At 46.4% G+C, this 22,451-nt stretch overlaps 2 long non-coding RNA genes and 1 pseudogene across 3 annotated transcripts; 1 reads left to right on the top strand and 2 right to left on the bottom strand.

Annotated features, from left to right (window-relative positions):
• Positions 1 to 5,574: 5,574 nt before the first annotated feature.
• Positions 5,575 to 8,413, bottom strand: LOC311425700. Its single transcript, XR_014686401.1, has 3 exons — positions 7,766 to 8,413; positions 6,906 to 7,210; positions 5,575 to 5,626 (listed from the first exon to the last, which is right to left on the bottom strand). It is a non-coding gene; the product is annotated as an uncharacterized lncRNA (long non-coding RNA).
• Positions 8,414 to 11,972: 3,559 nt separating this feature from the next.
• Positions 11,973 to 13,022, top strand: LOC311425693. Its single transcript, XR_014686395.1, has 2 exons — positions 11,973 to 12,030; positions 12,671 to 13,022. It is a non-coding gene; the product is annotated as an uncharacterized lncRNA (long non-coding RNA).
• A 6,251-nt stretch (positions 13,023 to 19,273) lies between these two features.
• LOC311425681 (E3 ubiquitin-protein ligase RNF114-like) lies at positions 19,274 to 20,686 on the bottom strand (annotated as a pseudogene). The gene is made up of 2 exons: positions 19,751 to 20,686; positions 19,274 to 19,536 (listed from the first exon to the last, which is right to left on the bottom strand). The product of its transcript is annotated as an E3 ubiquitin-protein ligase RNF114-like (transcript).
• Positions 20,687 to 22,451: the final 1,765 nt, after the last annotated feature.

Here is a 22,451-nt window from a genome sequence, read left to right on the forward strand (position 1 = left end):
TTGCCGTGCATTTTCAGTTACAAATGCAGAGACAAGTCTTCAAATCCTTAGCGTTAAAGCATGTACCTCTTTTCTCACGAGATTCTTTAATTTGTTCACAAAGTCGTCCAAACTCTGTATCCATTTCGTTCCTCACCATTGAATATGCAGTGTCTTGCAAAACATAGGCGCTGTGACGATCTGAAATTTTACAGACTTTATCTGAATGTTGTCTACCAACCAATGAAACTGTTTTGATCACAGAAAAAATTGCTTTCTTCATAGGTTTGTTCCAAAAGATTATCTCAGTGAATATTTTCAGCATAACAACATCGAAGTTAATTAACACAAAAGCACTAGTTCCTTGGGAACACTTGTATCACAATTCCATACCCAAGTAGCAAAATGATAAAATATTTACAATGTGGTATGAGATGTTCTCTGTGGATGTCCAAAATCATCTAATCCATCCGAAGTCTATTGTCCACACACAGCATTTATCCATCTATACATCTGACAGATATTTTAAACTAGGGCTAAAAAGCACATCCTCACCTGTAGATCTTTGATCCGGGTAGTACTCTGAGGCATTGTTACAGATTAGATCGATGTCCTTCAGATAGTCTCCTGCAGCGAGGTACTGGCGCGAGTCAATTTGAGTCAGAACTGTTGAAAGATCCATCGGCTCTTTAATCCTTGTGGCATAGTCAGGTACCTGCAGATCAAATACAAGCATTCAGAGGTTTTCTTAACCTTGCACACTGTCTACCAAAATTATTCTGAAAACTTTAAATAAACGACTTCCTAAAAACTCTGAACATTTGCGATGCATCAGAAGATGCTGAAATTAACCAGTTTGCTTCTCAAAAATGGAAGGGCTCTTTCAACTGGCATTAGAGCTGCTAGGAGAGGACAACAAGAAGTAGGGAGGTCAGAAGCACGTGCATGGTAGAGAAGAAACACTGAGGGTGGGAGATTTATTTCACTTTGCTGCAGAAAATCACAACAGTGAAAGCTGAGCAAGCCATCCGACATTTTCTTTGTTGTCGACATTGAGGAAAAGGTGCATGAATTGCACCTGTGAAGTACCTATTGCAGGCATCTACTTTAGAATGAGATAACTGGGCCGAGAGGTGCTGATTTCTTCCCTCAGACCAGAAGAGGAGCCTAATGACTAGTTCAGATGAGGACATATGTATTTGTCGAGATTTTTCACAGCTCAAGAACCTAGGAGAAAAGGGGAAGAAAAGCCAGTGGATGCCCACATGAAGAGGACTTTTGCTGATCCGCAGGTATATTCAAGTTACATCTGTCTTTGAAATACACGCCCCTAGTTTAGGCTTATCTAATAAATTAAGGAGAAAAAGGGATCTAAGCAGCCAATTGGAGGAAAAAGAAAACACACTGCACTTATGATTGATTCCTATTGAGGAGTTCCAGATGAAACAGAGAACAGGACCTCAAAACTTATTTTTACAAACTGCTGCTCCTATTCCTGTTCCCACAGGAACTGACAGTCCAAGAAAGGGCTTTAGACTTCATTCAAGTAGTCCTGTAAATACTGTTTGTAATTATAAGGAAAGATCTCTGTGCTTTTCAGTGCTGTGACATGCCTACGTATCAAAGCCTTTTCACGAGCAAACTGTGTTGGCATTTGGACTGGCTTTTTAGAATGAAACCAGGGCTTTCAGCAAATAATCCCATAAGAGACATTTGAGAGTCAGCAAAATGACATATGACAAATTACTGACAGAAAATGACCACCAAAGCAAAGCCCAAAGAGCTAGTAACTTTGATAGGAAAGTTTTAGATGTACTTCTTATATCCTCCTCACCTCTTTTCTTTACAGGAGGCTTAGCCATTTCATTTAGAATTAGGTCCTCAAAAAAAGCTGCTCTCTCTGCCCTACCAGACAATTCAATATTGCACACTTCTCCAAATTCCTTATTAAATAATTTTTGGATCTAAAGCAGAAGGAGGAAAGACATTTCAGATTTAAGGCCACAAAAACTCATATTCTATTCCAAAAAGACGAGTACCTTTTCAAATTAATAATAACCTGAAGAACACAAACTGAAAAAAGTTATCTTCCTGGCCTTAAAAGGCTACATTTTCACAGGCTGGCACGGCAAATTCAAATATCGCCTTTAAGAATCACCTGTAGAATTAAAGCTCGCTGAAGGGATTGTACGCTACACTGATAAAGTAATGGCTTTCACCACATCCAACAGCGCCTCCTTTGTATTTACTTGCCTTGCTGCATCCTTTACTTAGAACCTTTATGGCTATAGAGGGAAGAGAAAGGCTTCAGCAGACAAGTGAGGGCTTTTTGCTGAGTTTTTATTTCTCTACCAAAAGGTGTCTGAAGTAGCTAGTACCTCTACGTCTTCCTCCATGTTCAAGTTCTAGTATTAAAAGGTAGGTAAGGAATTTCACTACTTATTTTAGAAGGAATTTACAACCTGTACAAAAACTTCTGTGGGAACTCAAGCACTTTCAAAGCAGTTGATAATAAACACCTCTAGGTTAGACCCGTTCTCTTCCCCCAATAACTGAGACAAAATAATCAGAATGAGAACAGTGTGGTCCTGTTTTGGGCACCTTCCCTTAATGTAAACTCTCAGAAGTCAATGAAGTCCTGCATGTACTTTTACTACAGTTTATTTAGGAATACAACTAGAATTCGATTCCAAAGTTACTTTAGCAGAAATTGGAACTCAGCTTTCCAGCTTGGAATGCTTTGGCCTATCTGAAGAAAGAAACTGATTTTTTATTTTTTTTAATCAAAGTGTTTCAATTCTCTACTAAATTGCATTATTAGCAGTTTACCCAACATAGCATGGAATGGCAGACTGTCAGAAGAAATCTCTTCAGTAAAGACATCCTCTTGTCATTTCAAGCACTGCATATTCTTGACTGAACCACTTTGTAGCCACCTGAATTATTGTATTAATTTATTATTTGCATGCATGAGAAAGGGGTGAAAGTCACTTGCTTGACTCAGAAAAAACCTTAAGCAGATGCTTTCACAGTATTCTTTTTCTCTAAGCAAATTTTAAGTGATTTGTTAGGGTGCCTGAGTAATAACAGCATGCATTTAACAAAGCACAGCATATTGATGCTGAAAGCATTCATAAATTACAAGACACTGAAGAAATAGTAAGAAAAGTATTGACAAATACCTCTTCTGGGAGATCTGAGTGACATACATCAGACGTAGCAAGCAGCAAAACTGGCGAAAATGCTGGAATGTTATGTAGTAGAGTTAGAAAAGTAAGTTTCAAGGCAGGTCCAGCATTGTCCCACCATAAATGGATATCTGGGACATAAATTATGCTTGGTGCTGTCTTCTGAGCATTTCGGATCAGCTACTGAAAAGGAAAGCTTGGGTAAGAAAACTAAAACACATAGAATAACCTGTTAATACATAGCTACATAGCCATTGGACTGCCCCATGAAATGAAACTACGTGAACAGAGTGGCAAGCATCCTTTCACATAAGGAATTTCTCTGTGCACCCTTTCAGATTATCAGTATTCGGAGAACTCTAGTCAGAAGATGGGAAGGATATATTCAGGCAGTGGCTAGACACCGTAGCTGTATGGCCACAGCCACAATCATCGCATAACAAAGAAAGGAAATGTCCCTCTTATGGGACACATCAGTATTCAGTCATGTAACATGTCTGTCCTTACTTGTATGGCTCTCAAACGTTTCCACTAAAGGTAAAAATATTTTGAGGTAGTGATGCCAAACAAGAAAATGGATTTCCTGCCTAAACGTAAAAACACCAAATCTGTTCATTTTTTCTAGTTAAAACCACATCAGCGTGCAAATGAAGTGTTTTGTGAATGTTAATGCTTTTATTGCACATACTGCAACAGCACAAGTTGTGTATGTCCGTGTGAAAACAAAATAAACAGAAGCCCCAAACCTTGGTTGCCTTACTAATATAATTTAAAAGAAGGCTACAAAAAGTAGCCGACATGCAGTCTGGTACAGAGCCATCTACTGGGAGCACACAGTCTTAGGAGGCAATGAGAACTACTTTCTGGATCCCAGTGACATGAGCAGCATTTCTTTCCACAAAGAGATGCTTATTAGCAACACCGCCCAGCTTTCTGAGCTGCTAGCAACATCCTCACTGTGAAATTGAGTATGGAAAATGTGGACATGTACAACATCCAGATTGTCTGTGGTTTTGTCTAAAAGAAAAGGGGATTTTCAGACAGAAGCAAACATCCCAGCACATTAAAACAAGGCCACCTCCATTACCAATGAATTTTGCTCACCTTACTTGCAACTCGATTGATCCTTTACATACAGTCAGTGAATCCGATGAGAATAAAAAGGTACGTGTCCGCAGATTTCTTCTGGCAGTGCAACATTTGTAAGCAGAACAGAAAGGTCCAGGGTGTGAACGGGAAACTTCTCCAAAGCGTGCAACACCGCGGGTGCCACGTAAGAAACCTGGTCGTACCCTTCTTTTCCTACTATTAGCGGACGGGGCCGGCATGATGTTGGTTCGCAGAAAGCACTCCTAGAACAAGAGTTAAGAAAACAAGTTTATAAATGAGGCGCTGAATAGACAGACACACAGACGTTCCAAGTATTTTTCCTATAGACTTTCTTTTCCCTCCCCAAATAATCCAAATGGCAGTGGTATATTAAATACATGTAAGATTTCCAGTTAAGTTATTCAGTCATCCCAAATGTTTCCTCTCCTTCCCTTGCGTTTCCTATTCTTTACTAAACCAAGACTGCAAATTAATATCCCTGCAATCTTGCTTTACTACTAGGAAATAAATTTGCTAGGAGCATTTGTTTCCCCACTACAATCAGGCTGTACCTTTGCTGGCTTAAATCAAAGATGCTAGAGACTTAGCCTTGCTCTGAAGCACAGAAAATCTTCTGGACAGCACAGCAACAGAAACTGAGAAAAATAACTGATCCAGCTGCAACAACATGATCTAACTTTCCAACTGTGGGCTTGCATGACTTCCATACTAAAATACCAAAAGATTAACACAACTTGGTGGCTTAACAAATAAAGACACCGTTCAAATTTTTCTCAAGGTGTTTTAACAAGCCATTTCTCAGTTTTCTTTCTGCTACATAATTCACTACTGGTTTAACAATCCTGGAAAACAGAAGGGCAAAAGGTGGCAACACAAACCCATAAAGTTGGCGTATTTTTAGCTAAAAGGACAGACAGGACATTTATGTGGTCTTGAGTCTTTCAAAGAATGCCATGGATTAAGTCAACGTGTTCTGGTAGTCTACGGATCACTTTGGCTTAGGAAGAGAAGCCTGGGCTTTTCAATTTAGTCATTCAGAGCAACTTCATTACAACTTTAGTCCCTTCACCCTTTCTTCTTGTGAATACCAAGCACCTCTTCAACACACAAACTTGATGTTACCCCTTCGTCTACCACCCCTCGCACTTTTAACAGCTGGAACTGTTTAAAAGACTCAGCAGACCTGAGAATTTAAACGTAACAGGGATCTATCTTTCTTTACCTGTTGAAACAGAGGCGTTTTTTCTCTGGTCCGTCAGGCATTCCATCTTTTAATTCATCTCCAGAAACCAAGGATGCATCGTCATCACTGTCGAACATATCATCTTGTAAAATACGATTGAAATGCTCTGAAAGGCAAAAGAGGTTTGTTAACTTTCCTGAATAGCCTTTGTCTCTTTCTCTTACATTAATACAGCTTCTAAATAAGTGCCAAAACCCTTTCTTCATTTGAGAGCACACACTGAAAGCTATTTCCTAGAGTTCATCCCACCACAGATTTAAGGAGATGGCACAAGGCCCTACAAAGCTGTACTAAGTCCCACTGATGTGGTATCACTGATGTGATAAGGTATGCTACTCTTGGTGATTTTTTTCTCCCCCTTGGAATAAAGGAGATTACGAACAATTTCTGCAGTTGCTAAATAACTAAAAAAAAAAAAAAAAAAAAAAAAAACCAAGAACATTTCTTTCTGGAGGAGGTTCCCACAATGAAAGCACGGTGATAAAGGATGTGATGGTCACAGAATTCCATTCGTCTAGTAAGTATCAATGCTAATTGATCTCACGTGCACATGTATAGTATGATCCACAAACATTTAAATTAGGAGACTGGTTAAAAATGATGATAGCTAAAACAATATTTAGCTTAGACCAGTTATACTTGTATCCTGGTCCTGACATTCTTCAGAAAGGAATTAGAAACATTGACCTAGAAATGCTTCCCCTCCAAAGATCTGAGTTTTGATTTTTGAAAGAAAAATAGGTGCCTTATACTTCAAACCTCAAGTCAACCTCTACAAATGCTAATTATCTTAGCTGCCATCAGAAGCAGGATGCTTCAGTAGAGAACGCATCGTCCTTTACTGTGTATTGAGTCATTCAGAGCTTCCATTTGGCATTTCAGTTTCGAATCCACAATAAAACCTATGCGTTATATTCCAGACATGCCCAAAAGAAAGACATGCACATGCAAAAAATAAAATTCTACCATCATTATGTCTGAAAGGTTTAAGTTGATTGCACAAACCACAAGTTTTTGCTTTAGAGGAATTATAAAGAAGTGGATGCTGTGGTTATATCTTGCTGTCGGTCCTCCTTTAGCGCAAGCTGTGCATACGGGAAGATCTTCTGCACAACTTGTAAAATATTCTCTACTGATCTTTTAAAAAGTGCCATGAAAATGGGTGATAGTGCTTGTCCGGGTGAAGCCAAGATCCTGTTTGATGCCGGAACAACCTTCTTCCTAGTGGTCATTCAAAACTGGGAAAAAAATAGTCTACCAAGTCGGCTTTTTTTGATTTGGTAATAAATCTGCAGACTGTTAAGTCATCAAGCACTTCAAGACTGTTTGAAATAATCTCTACATTAATATAAAAGGAATTCCTCAAACACACTGCGGCCGCTTACCTTTAATATACTCGTTGGATGCCATGGAGCTGTATTTCTTGCTTTCGCCTGCGCTGGAAGGCTTCCTTTCCTTGTAAGGTTGTTTACTGCCCTCGCTTCTGCATTGCTCACATGAAGAGCCATCTGGAGGATGGGATTCTTCCTTCTTCTCCCACATTATCTTCTGGAAACAATGATCTAAGTGTTCCAAGGAGCCTTTCGCTTTCCTGGTGTTTCTCCTTTTTCTTCTTCTCCTTTTTCTTCTTCTTTTACGCTTGCGATTGGCATTGTCAAAGTGGAGCGCACAGAAACACAAATCGTGAAGTCTGAAAGAAACATGCAAGTTAAAAAGAGAAAAAAAAGATGTGGCACTTGTTGCCTATATGAAACTTGATTTATTTTACCACAGGTGATGATTTGCAGCATGTCAGCTATTTTGTGGTGCTATGTGCACACGCAACTTACTTTAGATGCAGCAAACTTAAGCCCTCAGATTGAAGGACCATAGGTCCTGGTTTGTACACAGATCATTAACAATGGCTAGCTCTGGAATAGGTGCAAGCAGAAAAAAACTTTTAACCTAATCCAGAATGGTGTACGGATGTGATTCGAATTATGTGGTCCAAAGCTCTGACACAATTCAACAATAGCTTTCATGTCTTCACTGATCAACCTAACAACATGATCCCCAGTCAGCTGATGCTATCTAAATAACTTAGAAACTACCAGAAAAAAAAAAAAAAAAAAAAAAAGAAAGAAAAGAAAAGAAAAAAAAAGAGAAGAAAAAAAAGGAGAAAAAAAAAAAAAAAAAGGAAGACATGAGAAGCACCCAGAAAAGAATTAGGATAAAAAATGCGGAGTATGCTGGAATCCTTGCTTACTTGGAATCCTTCTCTCCATGTTTATCTTTAGACTTCTTTTTCTTCTAGAACTTGTGATATTTTTGCATTTTTTTCACCAACTAAAAGCTCCTTTTCTATCTTTCTGTCTTTCCTTTCTATTTCACTTTCACTACCTTCTGCACGGGTATATTTTCTTTTTCTGTTTCCTTCTGTTTCATTTTTCTGGCGACAGTTCTCCAAATGAGCTGACACAGGTGGAAGCGCATGTCTTTCACGAGAATGTCTTCCGGAATGTTGCTGAAGTACTGAGCAACGATGCAAGTCTGCTCGGGGTGTGCTAAAGCGACGTACATCTTCCTCTCTCAAGAGGGAACCGTGAGGCCATCCGCTTTTGTAATGATAACGCTTATGTGACCTGCTGTAGTTAAGTTGCAGTCGATTTGTCAAGGGCTGCATCGCCGTGAGAGAATTTTCTCTCTCTACTGTCTCCTGTCGCATGAGGTGAATAGTAATCGTTCTAATAGCTACATCTTTCCCATCTCCGTGCTTCATCTCGATAGTATCTTTCTCTGCTCCAACTTCTTTCCCCTTTGGATCGGTAATATCTATTGCTACCTTGTTCTGATCTTCCTCCACTGCCAGATCTGTACTTTCAATATTTGACTGCTCGTCTGCCATTCTCAGGGCTGTTTCTTTCAGCAGGGAAAGCTCTGCACCTGCTTCCCTCCCAGTACTCCTGCTTGTGACGCTTTTGCTCAACAACTTCCATGCTCTGAGAGCACCTCCTCTTGCTGAAAGGACCTGCTTTTTGACTCTCCTTCTCTTCAGTAGGAGCACGTTCCCTCTTGCTTTGGTAACGCCCTTTGTCAGTGTTTTTAGTCTCGTCCTTTGTATCTTGGCATCTCTCCGTAATAGCTGAGGAGGAAAGGTTTTTAGAGCTACATTCAGTGTCAGACTTGAGAGAGGAAGTTTGCCGCAATTTCTCACCAGGCTCACAAGACTCTTTGCCGGACAAAACGTTTTCTTTTGAAATGAGGTCACGTTCTTTTGATCGTCTTGGTTTCTCCTTCTCTCCACCGTCATCACATTGGTACTGTGCGAGGTATTCATCATTCCCAGCAGATTTCGGAGGGTCCGCGACACTGCACAAAATAAGATCACATTTCTCACTTCTGCTGAAGGACGTGAATATTAAGAGGAAAACCTTCCAAAGTCAAACAAACAAAAACCTCCGGACTACAGAACACTCGCAAAGATATGCCATTTAGAAACCTCTCCGGTGATTAGGACACCTTCTCCAGCTCCCAGAGAAAGTGTTTTTTCCCCTCTTGCTTCTGAAGCCATTGCACTAAAAAAGCAAACGCATCTCTCTCCCTCCACATGCTGCTCTGAATAAGAGCCAGAATATTCAAAACCACCCTATTTGTCCTCCCCACAGAGCTGAAAAAAACACCAGTTGAAACAGAGTTTTCTACCTCTCTCCCAAGAATTTACATTCACATACCCTATGACTGAAAAAATACAAGGCGGGACTGAGGAGGAACAGCCAGTGCTGGAAATGAAAAAAAGCAGCCCGTTTCTTCAGAGTCTTAAGCCTATGCTACTAGGAAAAAAAAAAAAAAAAAAAAAAAAAAAAAAAAAAAACAAGAGAAGAGGAAAACAACAGCGGGAAATTTACCTATTCTCCACGTGTTCAATTGCAAAGCCTCCTCTGGAGGATCAACAGCTGTGAATTCAGCGTGCTTAGGAGAAATCAGATCTACATCTGAACCACAACTCTTTCAGTAGTATCACTAACTTATGTGTTGCCTTCAGGGGGCAGTGGCGACCGGGTTCAGGAACGGCACGGCGACCAACCCCAGGCCGCTCGGTCCATCGGCTCACAGACACCAACGTGCTGGATGGCAAATGGCGTTTATTGTCGAGTCACATGGGGTTATATACCCGAGGCCCATAGCGCCTCTTCCGCTTGCTTACATCACAGCCCACACGCTACTGTCCATCAAGGGACGGGCTCCACCTTTCTGTACAGCGCAACATCTTCCGGCCACCAGACCCTAACTACCCACATTTCCCCCCTCCCTATGCACAACCAAATTAGCTAAAATATAACAATCTTAAGACGTAGACATCATAACTTAAATAAAAAACATAAGGCACCATAACCAGGAGAAAACTAGGAGGTAACTGGTAACCCTGAGTAAATACACTCTTAAAGTAGTTGTTGGTGTTCTACCAACATAATGTAAACTTTCTCTAACCAGCTTTTAACAAACAACACAAGCTTATTTAGTATACAAGGTCCAAAGATAAGATCACACAACGGCATCGCAGCCCCCCACCCACGGAGGTCGCTTCACTGTTGTCTGGATTCTGCCAGTGTGGAACTCTCAGGCTTAGACAGGACGCTTGCTGACTTATTGTCTTCTCTTGTCACCGGGGTATACAGATTACGGGGGTGTCCGATGATCCGTTCCTGTGAACAGAAACTCAGTTTTCATTAGTTTTATTCTGAGTCGCGGTCGGGTCAATGCGCCGAACTGGTGCCAGCACCCAAGCCACTGTGATCTGGCAAACAGTAAGCGAGTTGATCTTTCCTTGAGGCAGCATTTTCCACTGGAAGTTGGAGCGTTGCCATGGGCCCACAGGCCCTGGGCTTGCGCCTGGGGGGTGATCACTGTTGGGTCCATACCCATTAGCCACTGCAGGCTAGCATACAGTTGTCCTCCCATTCTTGTTTAAAAATGATCATCCCCCCCCCCGTCAAAGATCAGTCGACAAGTTTGTTTTATATCAAACAGGAGCATATTGTCTCCCCCGAAAACACCATCTATGAGGGTGGAGATCATTGCAGAATGAAGCCCTTTATCCGCAATGGCTTTAACAACCGCTTGTACATCCCATATTGTAAGGACTATAAATCTCGAAACTGGACATTGGAATTCATTATAAAGATACAACAAATGGGAGAATTAGCAACAACCAGCTCTTGCAATTAAGAAACATGCCAATTCAGCAGATTCCTGACCAAAGGTGAAAAGTACACTGTGAGGAAGACTCGGGGTCTTCCTCCCAAAGACCCCTGCCCACGTCCCAAAGACCCCTGCCCACAATTCTTGGAAGGCTCTGCGCAGGCGCAAGGTGCCAAAAGACTAATTGGCATGAGAAGCGAGGGAAGGCGGGGATAGGTAATGCATATGTATAGGTGCTTGTAGAATATTGATAGATTGATTGTATAAATTCAAGACTGCTTTCTGCTTTGAGTATGCACGATAGGTGGAGAGATCCCCCGTGCATCCAGCGCTGCAATAAAGAATATACCACTTAAAGGAATTTCGGCTTCGATCTTTGAATCACTCCTGCCCTGTCCCGTGCAAATTACCTAAAGCGAGAAGCCGTGGGCCCCTTCCCAAGGTCAGTCTCCCACGAAGACTGGGAGCCTGTCTTAAGAAACTGGCAGAAACTGGTCCTGCGGATGGACAAGAGCCAAGGAGCAACTGAGTCTGCGCAGAGACAAGAGGTCAAGGAGCAGTGACGAGGAAGAGTCACCAACCTTCATCCCCACGACCCCCGACGACCACCACCAAGACACACTGCGCAAGCGCAGATGGGAGGAGTTTCCAGCAATGACTGCTTGGGACTCATTTTAAGACGAAGCGGGGACAGGCTATGAATAGGTACGGGCGCGTTGTGAAACTTCAGGCCTACGTAACTCTTTGCTGCAGATAAGCAAGGCAAGTTGCCACGTCGGGTGCGCACGTCTTTGGTGGGACTATCCCCCGCTCTGCCCTGCGCTGAATAAACATTCGTACTTTACAATCCTACTGACTGGGGAGTCAATGGGGACGCCTTGGGGGGTCTCATTTGGGGCCGGGGTCACTGGTAAAGGTCAAGAAGAGGTCAGGGGCCGGGGGTCAGGCTCGCAGAGCGGGACCAGGCCCCGTCTCCATGGCGACCGCTCTGCTCCGGCCCCCACAATGCGCCCCGCGCCGCTGCCCACTCAGAATCGGGTCCGGCTGTGATTGACAGCGGAGAGGCGTGACCACAGAAGGGCCGAAGGGGCGGGACCGCAGGAGGCTCCTCCACGAATCGGATCGCGGGGGCCCCGGCGAGGGGCGGGCCGCGCGGTCCAATGGGATCGGCGTCCGGGCCGCGCCTCGGGGCGAGCTCAGCCAATAGCGGCCGACGCGGATGGCGGCCAATAGCAGCGCTTCGTGGGCGGGCCGAAGGGGCCGGCGGGGCCCAATGGGCGGCGGAGCGGTGCCGCGGGCGGAGGGCGGCCGCCATGGAGCAGGGCTACGGCGGTAAGTGCGGGGCCGGCCCCGGCCCGCGGCGCCTCCCCGGCCGTCCCGCCGCCTCCCCGGCCGGGCTCGGGCGTTTGGCGGCGGCTTCAGCGGCCGCTTCGCGGCAGGGAGATGTTGGGCCCGCCTCCCGTGAGGGGGCGCCGCAGCCTATTGGCCGAGCTGCGCGTCGTTCAGCGGAGGGAGCCCGCTGATTGGCGGGCGCAGCTGTGAGGCGCCGGGAGGTGGGGGCGGCCGAGGGGGGAGGGAGAGGCCTGGGTGGGGTGGGGAGGGGGAGGGACATGACGGCGGGGGGGGGGTGTCTGGTGCTACCCCTCATCCTCTCCTTTTCCCGGTCGTCCCCCCGGTTCCTGTCCGGTTGGCGGAAATGGAGCCGGGCCATTTCTGAAGACGCCACAAAATGGCGGCCGCGCGGCCCCGCCCCCTGCCCCTGGCGCCCGGTATCCCCTTCCCCCCCCCTTAAACCAGCCCCCTCTTGCCCCCCTCCCCCTTTTTGCCCCCATCCGTCTGCCCTTCCCCTCATACCCCCTCTTTTTACCCTACCACTTGTACCCTATTTCCTCCTTTCCTCCTCCCCCCCTTTTTACCCTTTCCTTTTACCCCCCACCCCACCAGGGGTATCCAGCCAGTCCCGTTTTTTTAGGGGGGAGCCTCTCGGCTGGAGGGGAGGGCAGCCCAACACAGCTTCTCTTACTGTTTTTCTGGATGAATCGGAAGAGGTAATGAAGAGCATCCAAAGCCTCCCATCGTAGCTGCCTATTCTCGCAAGTGTGGCAAAGGAGGAGCCATCCCACCAACTGCCCCAGGAGTGTGAGAGGGGAGACCCATGGCCAGCAGCAGGACCAAAGCCTCGAGGGGCTCAGGGCTGTGCGGGGCTCAGGGAGGAGGATGCAGCACTGCGGGGCCTCGGTCCCTGCCATGGGGACTGCCTTCCACCTTCCAGAAGCCCCGAGGCTTGGCGAGCAGTGGCCCCGTGGGATACGGGGCTGCCAGAAGACCTCAGTGGGCAGCCCCCGGTTCCCCCAAGGGAGGCGGGCACCCTTCCTGCCCTGTGCTGCCTGTGCGTGGCACTGAAGTAGGGCCTGTCCGTTCCGGAGTGGATGCTGAATTCCCTCCGGGTGAGGAAGCGCCCCTGGGAACCCCGCTCTTGGCAAGTGGCAGACCTGCAAGATGTCCTGCAGCTCACAGAAGCCGGAGACGGGAGAATTCCTGATGAATAGCTCCAGCATGTGGTCCATGGCATCCAGGGTCTGCAAGGACAACAAAGGGATGGCAGTGGATCTCCAGTCCCTCTCCCTCTGCCAGGATCTGCACAGATCTCAGCACAGAGCAGCCAGGGACCAACCCAGAGGGATGGGTGTTCCAAGAGCTCTCCCAGAGCATACCTCCAAGTAGCTGATACGGCTCGGGCCCTCCAAATGCTCGTGTGAAGGAAGCAAGAAGATGCTATTGAAGCACACGAGCAGGATGCTCTTCTTCTTGCCCTCCAGCACTGACTTGACATAGCTGCAAAGAAAGCAAGGGGCCTCATTGTCACGGAGCAGGGCCTCAGGGAGGAGGACGCAGCACTGCGGGGCCTCGGTCCCTGCCATGGGGGCTGCCTTCCACCTTCCAGAAGCCCCGAGGCTTGGCGAGCAGCGGCCCCGCGGCCGGCACTGCCAGGCTGCTGCCTAGACAGGGGAAGCCTGGAAGCCAGGCCCAGGGCCAGAGCAGGGGCTGGGCACGTACCTCAAGTGGCGAAGTGCAAGCATGGCTTGCTGCTGTACCGCTGTGTTCAGAACGTCCAAGGGCTCGTCTTCCAGCAGCACCTGCAGACCACAACCGGGATGGCACCGGGCATCGGGCGGCACAGCTTGGCAGCGCCAGCAGAGCTGGTCCAGGTCAGAAGGGCCGGTGGAGCCCCAGTGCCCCCAGCCAGCTGTGGCACCCAGAGGGCTGCCCTGCCACCTCCCTGCTGCTGACGGGGCTTCTCAATGGCCCCAAGGCCGTCAGCGGCAGCTGAGTGTCCATGCAGCGCTTGCCCCCGCCAAAGCCCTCGAGAGTCCCGTCCCCACAGCCTGCCCTTGCACCCCTCCCAGAGCCACCAGGGGGTGTCCCCTCACCTTAATATGCTCTGCCAGCTGGTATTTCTTGCAGAAGGCATCGAGGCCGCACCACAGGCCGCAGTTTCTGGCGGTTCTGCACACGCTGATGATGCTCCTTAGGAACTTCATCTTCAGGTCTTTATCCTGGCAGCCGGGTGGCAGAGAGACCAACGGGGAGTGTGAGAGGGGAGACCCATGGCCGGCAGCAGGACCAAAGCCTCGAGGGGCTCAGGGCTGTGCGGGGCTCCTGGAGGGCGGCAGCTCTGCCTCGCCAGCAGCCCGCCAGCATTCTGGCAGCAGAGCTGCGCGACCCTCAGGAGACACAGGCACAGCCACCATGGCAAGGCCACACCTACCCGTTGTGTGCTGAGGACGAAGGACAGAATGCTGTACAAGCTCTTCGCTTCTTCCTGGTAGACAGCTAAGCTGTCAGCTTCTAAGAAGGCAGGAGAAGAAGGAGGGTTGTAGAAATTGCCTGCCCCCTTAATTAATTTTCAGAGAGCATTGCATTAATAATAGAAAGGAATTTATTGAGTAAGCAACAGCAAGCAAAACAGCGCTGGGCGGCCGGGGAGTCTCGGCTCTGCCAACGGCGCGCACCTCACCCCCGCCAGGGTCCCTTTTTATATTTTGGTAATTCCGGGATTACGCAGCACATCTGGTATATTCTGCGACTGTGCGCACTGTTGCTAGGGGGTCGTCTCTGTCCCTCTGGTGGTTGTGAAGATGAAGGCCATAGTCTTCCTCGGCGTTGTGGTTCAACTTGTTTTTTGTTTTTTTTGGTCATGTTGGGCCAGCGTGAGACAGGAAGGCAGGATGTTGATACACTAGTTTAGCAACTTATCAGGAGATGGTTACATGAGCTTTGCAACAGTGTCTTTGAACAAAAGAGGCAGCTGAGATGCAGAAGGAGAGAAGGGGAGGGCCTTCTCTTTTTTGTTACATTAAGCAAAAGAATTTTCATAGTGTCTAGCCAAGTATTATACAGCTCCTTACTTCAGCAGGGAGCTTTCGCAACTCCCGCTCCTCAAACGGAACTCCTTGTTTTTATAATACAAAAGACAATGAACAAACATTTATTGTGTATTACATAAGCTGTCAGCTTCTAAGAAGGCAGGAGAAGAAGGAGGGTTGTAGAGGGTGGCCAAAGGCAGGAGGGAGGAGAGGAAGGAGCTCTGGCCTCCCTCCAGCCCCGTGCTTGCTCCCCTGGCACAACCTCCCTGGGGGTGTCCGGGGGCTGGGCTGCCATGCTGGTCCTGACGCTGAGCAGGGTGCTCTTGCTGGCCCCCCCGCTCCCTAGCCCCAGCCCTGCTCCCCCTGACGGGGGCCCTCGCTCACCGTTCAACAGCAGCTCCATGACATGCTCATGGTGTTCAGTGGGAGCTGTGTTCTCCTGACGAGCCTCGGCCTCCACCCAGGCCAGCATGGGGCTACTGGGTGGTCGTCTCTCCCCCATCCTGCGGGCTGAGGGTAGAGAAGAGGCAATCTCACAGAAATGGCTCGGCGCTGTGTGAAGACGCGGGCTATGCTCGGGGACTGCTCCGCAGCCTCGTGCTCCTGCCCTGTCCCGTGCAAATTACCTAAAGCGAGAAGCCGTGGGCCCCTTCCCAAGGTCAGTCTCCCACGAAGACTGGGAGCCTGTCTTAAGAAACTGGCAGAAACTGGTCCTGCGGATGGACAAGAGCCAAGGAGCAACTGAGTCTGCGCAGAGACAAGAGGTCAAGGAGCAGTGACGAGGAAGAGTCACCAACCTTCATCCCCACGACCCCCGACGACCACCACCAAGACACACTGCGCAAGCGCAGATGGGAGGAGTTTCCAGCAATGACTGCTTGGGACTCATTTTAAGACGAAGCGGGGACAGGCTATGAATAGGTACGGGCGCGTTGTGAAACTTCAGGCCTACGTAACTCTTTGCTGCAGATAAGCAAGGCAAGTTGCCACGTCGGGTGCGCACGTCTTTGGTGGGACTATCCCCCGCTCTGCCCTGCGCTGAATAAACATTCGTACTTTACAATCCTACTGACTGGGGAGTCAATGGGGACGCCTTGGGGGGTCTCATTTGGGGCCGGGGTCACTGGTAAAGGTCAAGAAGAGGTCAGGGGCCGGGGGTCAGGCTCGCAGAGCGGGACCAGGCCCCGTCTCCATGGCGACCGCTCTGCTCCGGCCCCCACAATGCGCCCCGCGCCGCTGCCCACTCAGAATCGGGTCCGGCTGTGATTGACAGCGGAGAGGCGTGACCACAGAAGGGCCGAAGGGGCGGGACCGCAGGAGGCTCCTCCACGAATTGGATCGCGGGGGCCCCGGCGAGGGGCGGGCCGCGCGGTCCAATGGGACCCCCCCCCGCTCGGGGGGAGGAGGTGGAAGAGGGTGGATGGGGGGGGAAGGTGCTTTTGGTTTCTTTCCTTTGTTTCTCACTTCTCTATTATCCTATATATATATAGGATAATAAAAAGAGAGCTACATATATAGAACAAAAATATCAAATAAAAGTACTTAAATATATTTAAGAAAGGTCAAATAAACAAATTTATTTAAAATATCTTAAAATACGTATATATTAAATTTTATATACCTATATGAGATACTATTTACTAAATTGCTTACAAATAACAGAACAGTGTGCAACAAAAGCCTCTGGAGAGTAAAAAGTATGTTGAAGACTACGTGTCGGACCAGAAGGCTGAGATTTCTTTCTTAATTTCCTAGTAAGAAAAAAAAAGACAAAATTATGACTCAAACTACTATCACTGATCCGGGGCACAATCAAATGCAAACACGTCCCCTATTCATTCATAAGTGAAGGATTGAGACCAAAAACACAACTTCATGATGAAAGCGCCCAAGTGGACTAAATAATTAAGTAAACAGGTACAACTTTGGAAATGAAAGGTTTGGTTATAGAACTAACTACTTGGTGGTATCATCCTGACCATATATATCCAGTACCAGATTTGCCCTCCATGGAACAAGGCAGTGTCTCCACATATCACTCTTTTGTTCAAGTTGTCATTTTTTTTTTCCCTATAAAGTTGGACTTTGCCATGGTAGCACTAATGTTGAATTTAAGTTCTCACCTCTGTATTTAGCAATTTGAAGAGGAACTCTCTGTCAAAGCGTCCTGGTCTTCGTAAAGCAGGATCTATAGAATCCAGTCTGTTGGTAGCTCCGATTACCACAATCTCCCCTCTGTTATCTATGCTGTCCATAAGCGTCAGAAGAGTTGAAACAATGGAACTAATAGAAAAATATAGGTTTTACTTACCGGTTCAGTAAATTTTGTTCCATTCCACATGACTTTTTTCCATGAGTAGTCATAATGGACAAGCTTTTTAAGGACAAGACTCATTTTAAGACATAAAAAATAGGTAAGTTAACACAGACCACTTGCTGATATCAGGCTTAGTAAATTGGTTTCAACTATCGTTTAGAATCACCTGTTTTGGCATTGAGTTACAAGTTTTCAGGATAAATTAACGTGTTCACAGTAAATTAAACAGGTCATCATCCTTTTTTTTTTTTTCATTCCCCAAAGATCAAGCAGATTTTATGTAGGTGCAAAACTGTAATACCTATGAATGTCAGAATTGCATGGAAGTGCACTTAGAACAGTTGCAGAAATCTAGACTCAGGCCAATCTTTATCACAAAACTTTGTCATAGCCAGAACCTAGAAATCCCTACCCAACCACTAGCACATTGTAATCTCTTCACAGACCAAGCATTAGGAATCACCAACCCCATAACACAGTACTTTTCCCACACTGATGTATGTTTTCCCTAAGACTAAGATTGCAGTCACCAAGCAGATACCTCAGTGAGAATCTATACCAGCCTTACCACATTAGGGAAAGCACACCAAAACCAAGTTAAATATATTAGAAGCCACAAACTTGCTGGACACAAAGTTTAATCAAGATGTTTTAGCTGGGGTGCGTTTCATTTCTTAGGGGTAAGGCTATGCTGCAGTCTGCAGAGTGTGAAGTTTATTGGTCAAATAAATTGATTAGTACTCAGTTCTGTGGTGATGCAGGTCCACTGCTCCAATCAGGCATGCCAAGTTCAATGAGACCAGACATCTCAGCACTACTACTCCAATTTCCAAGCTCTGTTCGGGTCTCTGAGACTGCTTGATCTCAGCATATTGACCGTGCAATTAGTGTTAAACTAAAAATGAAACTCTACAATGAAAGTGTATAACTGAGTATCAAGTATCCATTGTCTATGAATTCAAACTTGTTTATATTTTACATTTTCTTTGAAAGCTATACCTCCATCCTGTATGTATATGGAAAACAATCTAAGTACAGCTTCAGCTACCTTAGCGACGTTTAAGTAAAAACAGGAATTCAAAATACTTGTTAGAATCTGCAATGCAGAAGGCAGTGCTGTGCAAGTGCTACGGGTTATAAGTTTTGCTACCAGCTTGCCTTGAGGGATGGAACAACTAGGAATATATATATGAAATTTTTAGTTGACATAAGATACGGATATTGAAAAAGCTTCTGAATTCCCCTACAAGCATAAGGCTTAAGATTCCTAGAAAACCGATTTTTTAAACACCAATTTAATAAGGCCAACAAATGATTAATATTTGCTATAACAGTTGAAAGTTATGCATTTTAGCTAACACCAAAGTTCTGTTTTCCAGGCAGGCTAGAAATTATGGTCAAAGTATGGAACAAAATCGTCATCAGGTATAGAACTAAAGTGTTTTGAACTAGTTTCTTACTCAGCTTCAAACATTTTTGCTAAGGAATGTTGCAGTTTGAAGACATACTGAAGACATGTTTTCCATATAATTGAGAGGCTGCCTGTGAGAATTCACACACTGGTAAACATCATGAAATCACAGGCATCATAGGCCAGTTGAAACAGGAACTAATCTGGTGAGTTAGCACCTAGGGGTCTCACTAAAGGAAAAGAGCCACAAAGACACCTCTCATACTATCATTTAAGAAATGTAAACAAGATCAGGGGAAGAAGAGGTTTACCAGCTAGTTCATGCCAGTCAATTTGGAGTATTTCTGGCTTTAGTCAAACTAGCACAACTGGCAGAAAGCAATCAGAAAACAGGCAGATGTGAAGGAAAACAGAACTGTCTCCTCCACACTGACCTATAAATAAGCTTTGTGTGAAACAAAAAAGAAAATTAGCCTTACGTGGTTGAACAACATAGTCATATTAATAAAAAACAAGAATGATACCAAAAGATCAAATGGGGATTCAAAACTAAGATTAAAGTCTTCCATATTTCTGAATGCCTGAGTTCATCTTGGCATGGACAGGGAGAAGTGCAAGAATGCTGGCCATTTCCCTCTCATGGAAGCTTGGTTTGACAATTAGTCTTCTTTTTTATTTTATCTATCCCGCAAAGAACGCATCAAAACCTGTGCCATCATATCATCTTCATCAGCATCATAATCCTATGAACAAAGGGTACAGAAATTCTTTTACTGCCAGGGCCATATTGGTTAACACAACACAAAACCAGCTGTCTCCTCCTCTGACTTAGCAGTAATTCAACTTCTCGCATTATACCATCTGCAAGGACTACATTTTACAGTAGTGGCTACATAAAAAAAGCTGGGTTTTAAGAGTCGTCAGGCTCACGTATTCCAAGGATGAAGAAACACGTACCACAAAAGTATCGTATGAAAACCAGTGTCGTCTCTGAAGGTGTTCCATGAAGTTAGCACTCCTGTAATTTGGATCTCCCCACGGCATCGAGGCACAAATTGGGCAAACCACTTGTTTTGCATCCATGCTGTGCAATGTTTTTCAGTGCTCAACTAGTCCTTCTTGATCAAAGCTTTTCTTGCTGCAATATGGACAAGGAAAGGTGAAGCGATTGGGGAAGTTCCTGGTGTTGTGGAGTGGTTCTTTAGTCACAGCTTTCACACCTTCCATGATATAGTTCTGGTACTTTGAACAAGAAGCTGTGTGGCTGCGCATCTTTGAGAGAAACATCTTTTTGTTGCAGCCGTTACAAGTGGTTTCTGTCGCTTCGAACTGCTTTTCCAAGTCCAGAGCCCTGCTGCCAGGCGCCAGGGTGCTGTGGCAGACACCACAGACTGGCTTTTTGAGCTTGAGGCACTCCTGCAGGCATGGTGTGCAAAACACGTGTCCGCAGGGGACGTGCATGGGGCTGTCGAACACCTCGAGGCACACGGGGCAGGTGAGGCGCGCCAGCGGGTCGGGCCGCTCGAGGCCGCGGGCGGAGGGTGTGCAGGATGCCGAGGATCCGCCACCGCCCCCTGCCACCGCCATCTCGCCGGCAGCCGCCGCACGGCCACGGCCCTGGCGCACGCTTCGTTGGGTTAGAAACTGGCTGGATAGCCGGGCCCAAAGAGTCGTGGTAAATGGAGTCAAGTCCAGTTGGAGGCCAGTCACTAGTGGCGTCCCCCAGGGCTCAGTGCTGGGGCCGGTCCTCTTTAATATCTTCATCGATGATCTGGATGAGGGCATTGAGTGCACCCTCAGTAAGTTTGCAGATGACACCAAGTTAGGTGCGTGTGTCGATCTGCTCGAGGGTAGGAAAGCTCTGCAGGAGGATCTGGATAGGCTGCACCGATGGGCTGAGGTCAACTGCATGAAGTTCAACAAGGCCAAGTGCCGGGTCCTGCACCTGGGGCGCAATAACCCCAAGCAGAGCTACAGGCTGGGAGAGGAATGGTTGGAGAGCTGCCTGGCAGAGAAGGACCTGGGAGTGATGGTGGATAGTCGGCTGAATATGAGCCAGCGGTGTGCTCAGGTGGCCAAGAAGGCCAACAGCATCCTGGCTTGTATCAGAAACAGTGTGACCAGCAGGGCTAGGGAGGTTATTGGCCCCCCTGGACTCGGCTCTGGTGACACCGCACCTCGAGTACTGTGTTCAGTTTTGGGCTCCTCGCTACAAGAAGGACATCGAGGGACTTGAGCGGGTGCAGAGAAGGGCGACGAAGCTGGTGAGGGGCCTGGAGAACAAGTCCTACGAGGAGCGGCTGAAGGAGCTGGGCTTGTTCAGCCTGGAGAAGAGGAGGCTCAGGGGCGACCTTATTGCTCTCTACAGATACCTTAAAGGAGGCTGTAGTGAGGTGGGGGTTGGCCTGTTCTCCCACGTGACTGGTGACAGGACAAGGGGGAATGGGTTTAAGTTGCGCCAGGGGAGTTTTAGGTTAGATGTTAGGAAGAACTTCTTTACTGAAAGGGTTGTTAGACACTGGAACAGGCTGCCCAGGGAGGTGGTGGAGTCACTATCCCTGGAAGTCTTTAAAAGACGTTTAGATGTAGAGCTTAGGGATATGGTTTAGTGGGGACTGTTAGCGTTAGGTCAGAGGTTGGACTCGATGATCTTGAGGTCTCTTCCAACCTAGAAATTCTGTGATTCTGTGATTCTGTGAATGTGGTCTTGTTTACTGGAGCGCACAGGAGCGAGACCATCTATCTCGTCAAAGAAAATAATTGAAGGTCGCATCTGATAGGCCTAGCACAAAAACACAGAGTAAAACAGCATTATTTAAAGGAAAAATGCACAAAAACATCATGGTTGGAATGTCATCTAAACTAGATCTTTCATTTTAGCCTCTGGGACCTCTACTGATAGAGCTACTGGAGTATCTGGCATGACTAACAGAAGACAGTCTGTGTCAACCCACTGTATCCGGGTGACAGGAAGCAAATCGTTCCAGTAGTTCTTACAGCTGACATTCACAGCAGAAACACTGGCATTTCCATTTCAGTGGGAAAAAAAAAACTAACAAAATACAAAAAAAAGAGCAAGTTCTACTTAAAAACGTTGACCACAGAAAATAATGGTTTCAACTCTGACAGAATACACTGTGCATTTCAACCTTACCTGTTCAAATAACACACGAAGTTGGCATTCTGATTCCCCCATGTATTTTCTCATGCAGTCCGAAGCATTTCTCATAAAAAATGATATTTTCCTGTCACTTCGACCATATTCACTGGCAAGTGCACGAGCAACTAGTGTTTTCCCTGTTCCTGGGGGGCCATAAAATAGACAGCCTCTGCAATAAAAATGATCCAGATAGGAAAAAAAACATCATGATGAGTACCTCCTACAACCATCGTCTCTAGAACAAACTCATCCTTCCTAACCAAAACACATCATGTACAAGACAGCAGTAATAGCTGAAGTGTGGGTAGAGGCAGAACAGATAGAAGTTCTGCGTTTTTACAACGTTTCACAAGAAAATTCATTTTTTTCACCTAAAGAAATGAATAAGGGGGTAACTCAAACGTATAAAACCTTCAAAAGAGAGCATACTGTCCCAGAAGGGCACTTCCAAAACTGCTGACAAACAGGGTGATTACAGCAAACCGGAGACAAACGGGC

The sequence above is a fragment of the Aythya ferina genome (assembly GCF_964211825.1).
Source record: "Aythya ferina genome assembly, chromosome: 33".
Classification (NCBI taxonomy): Eukaryota; Metazoa; Chordata; class Aves; order Anseriformes; family Anatidae; genus Aythya; species Aythya ferina.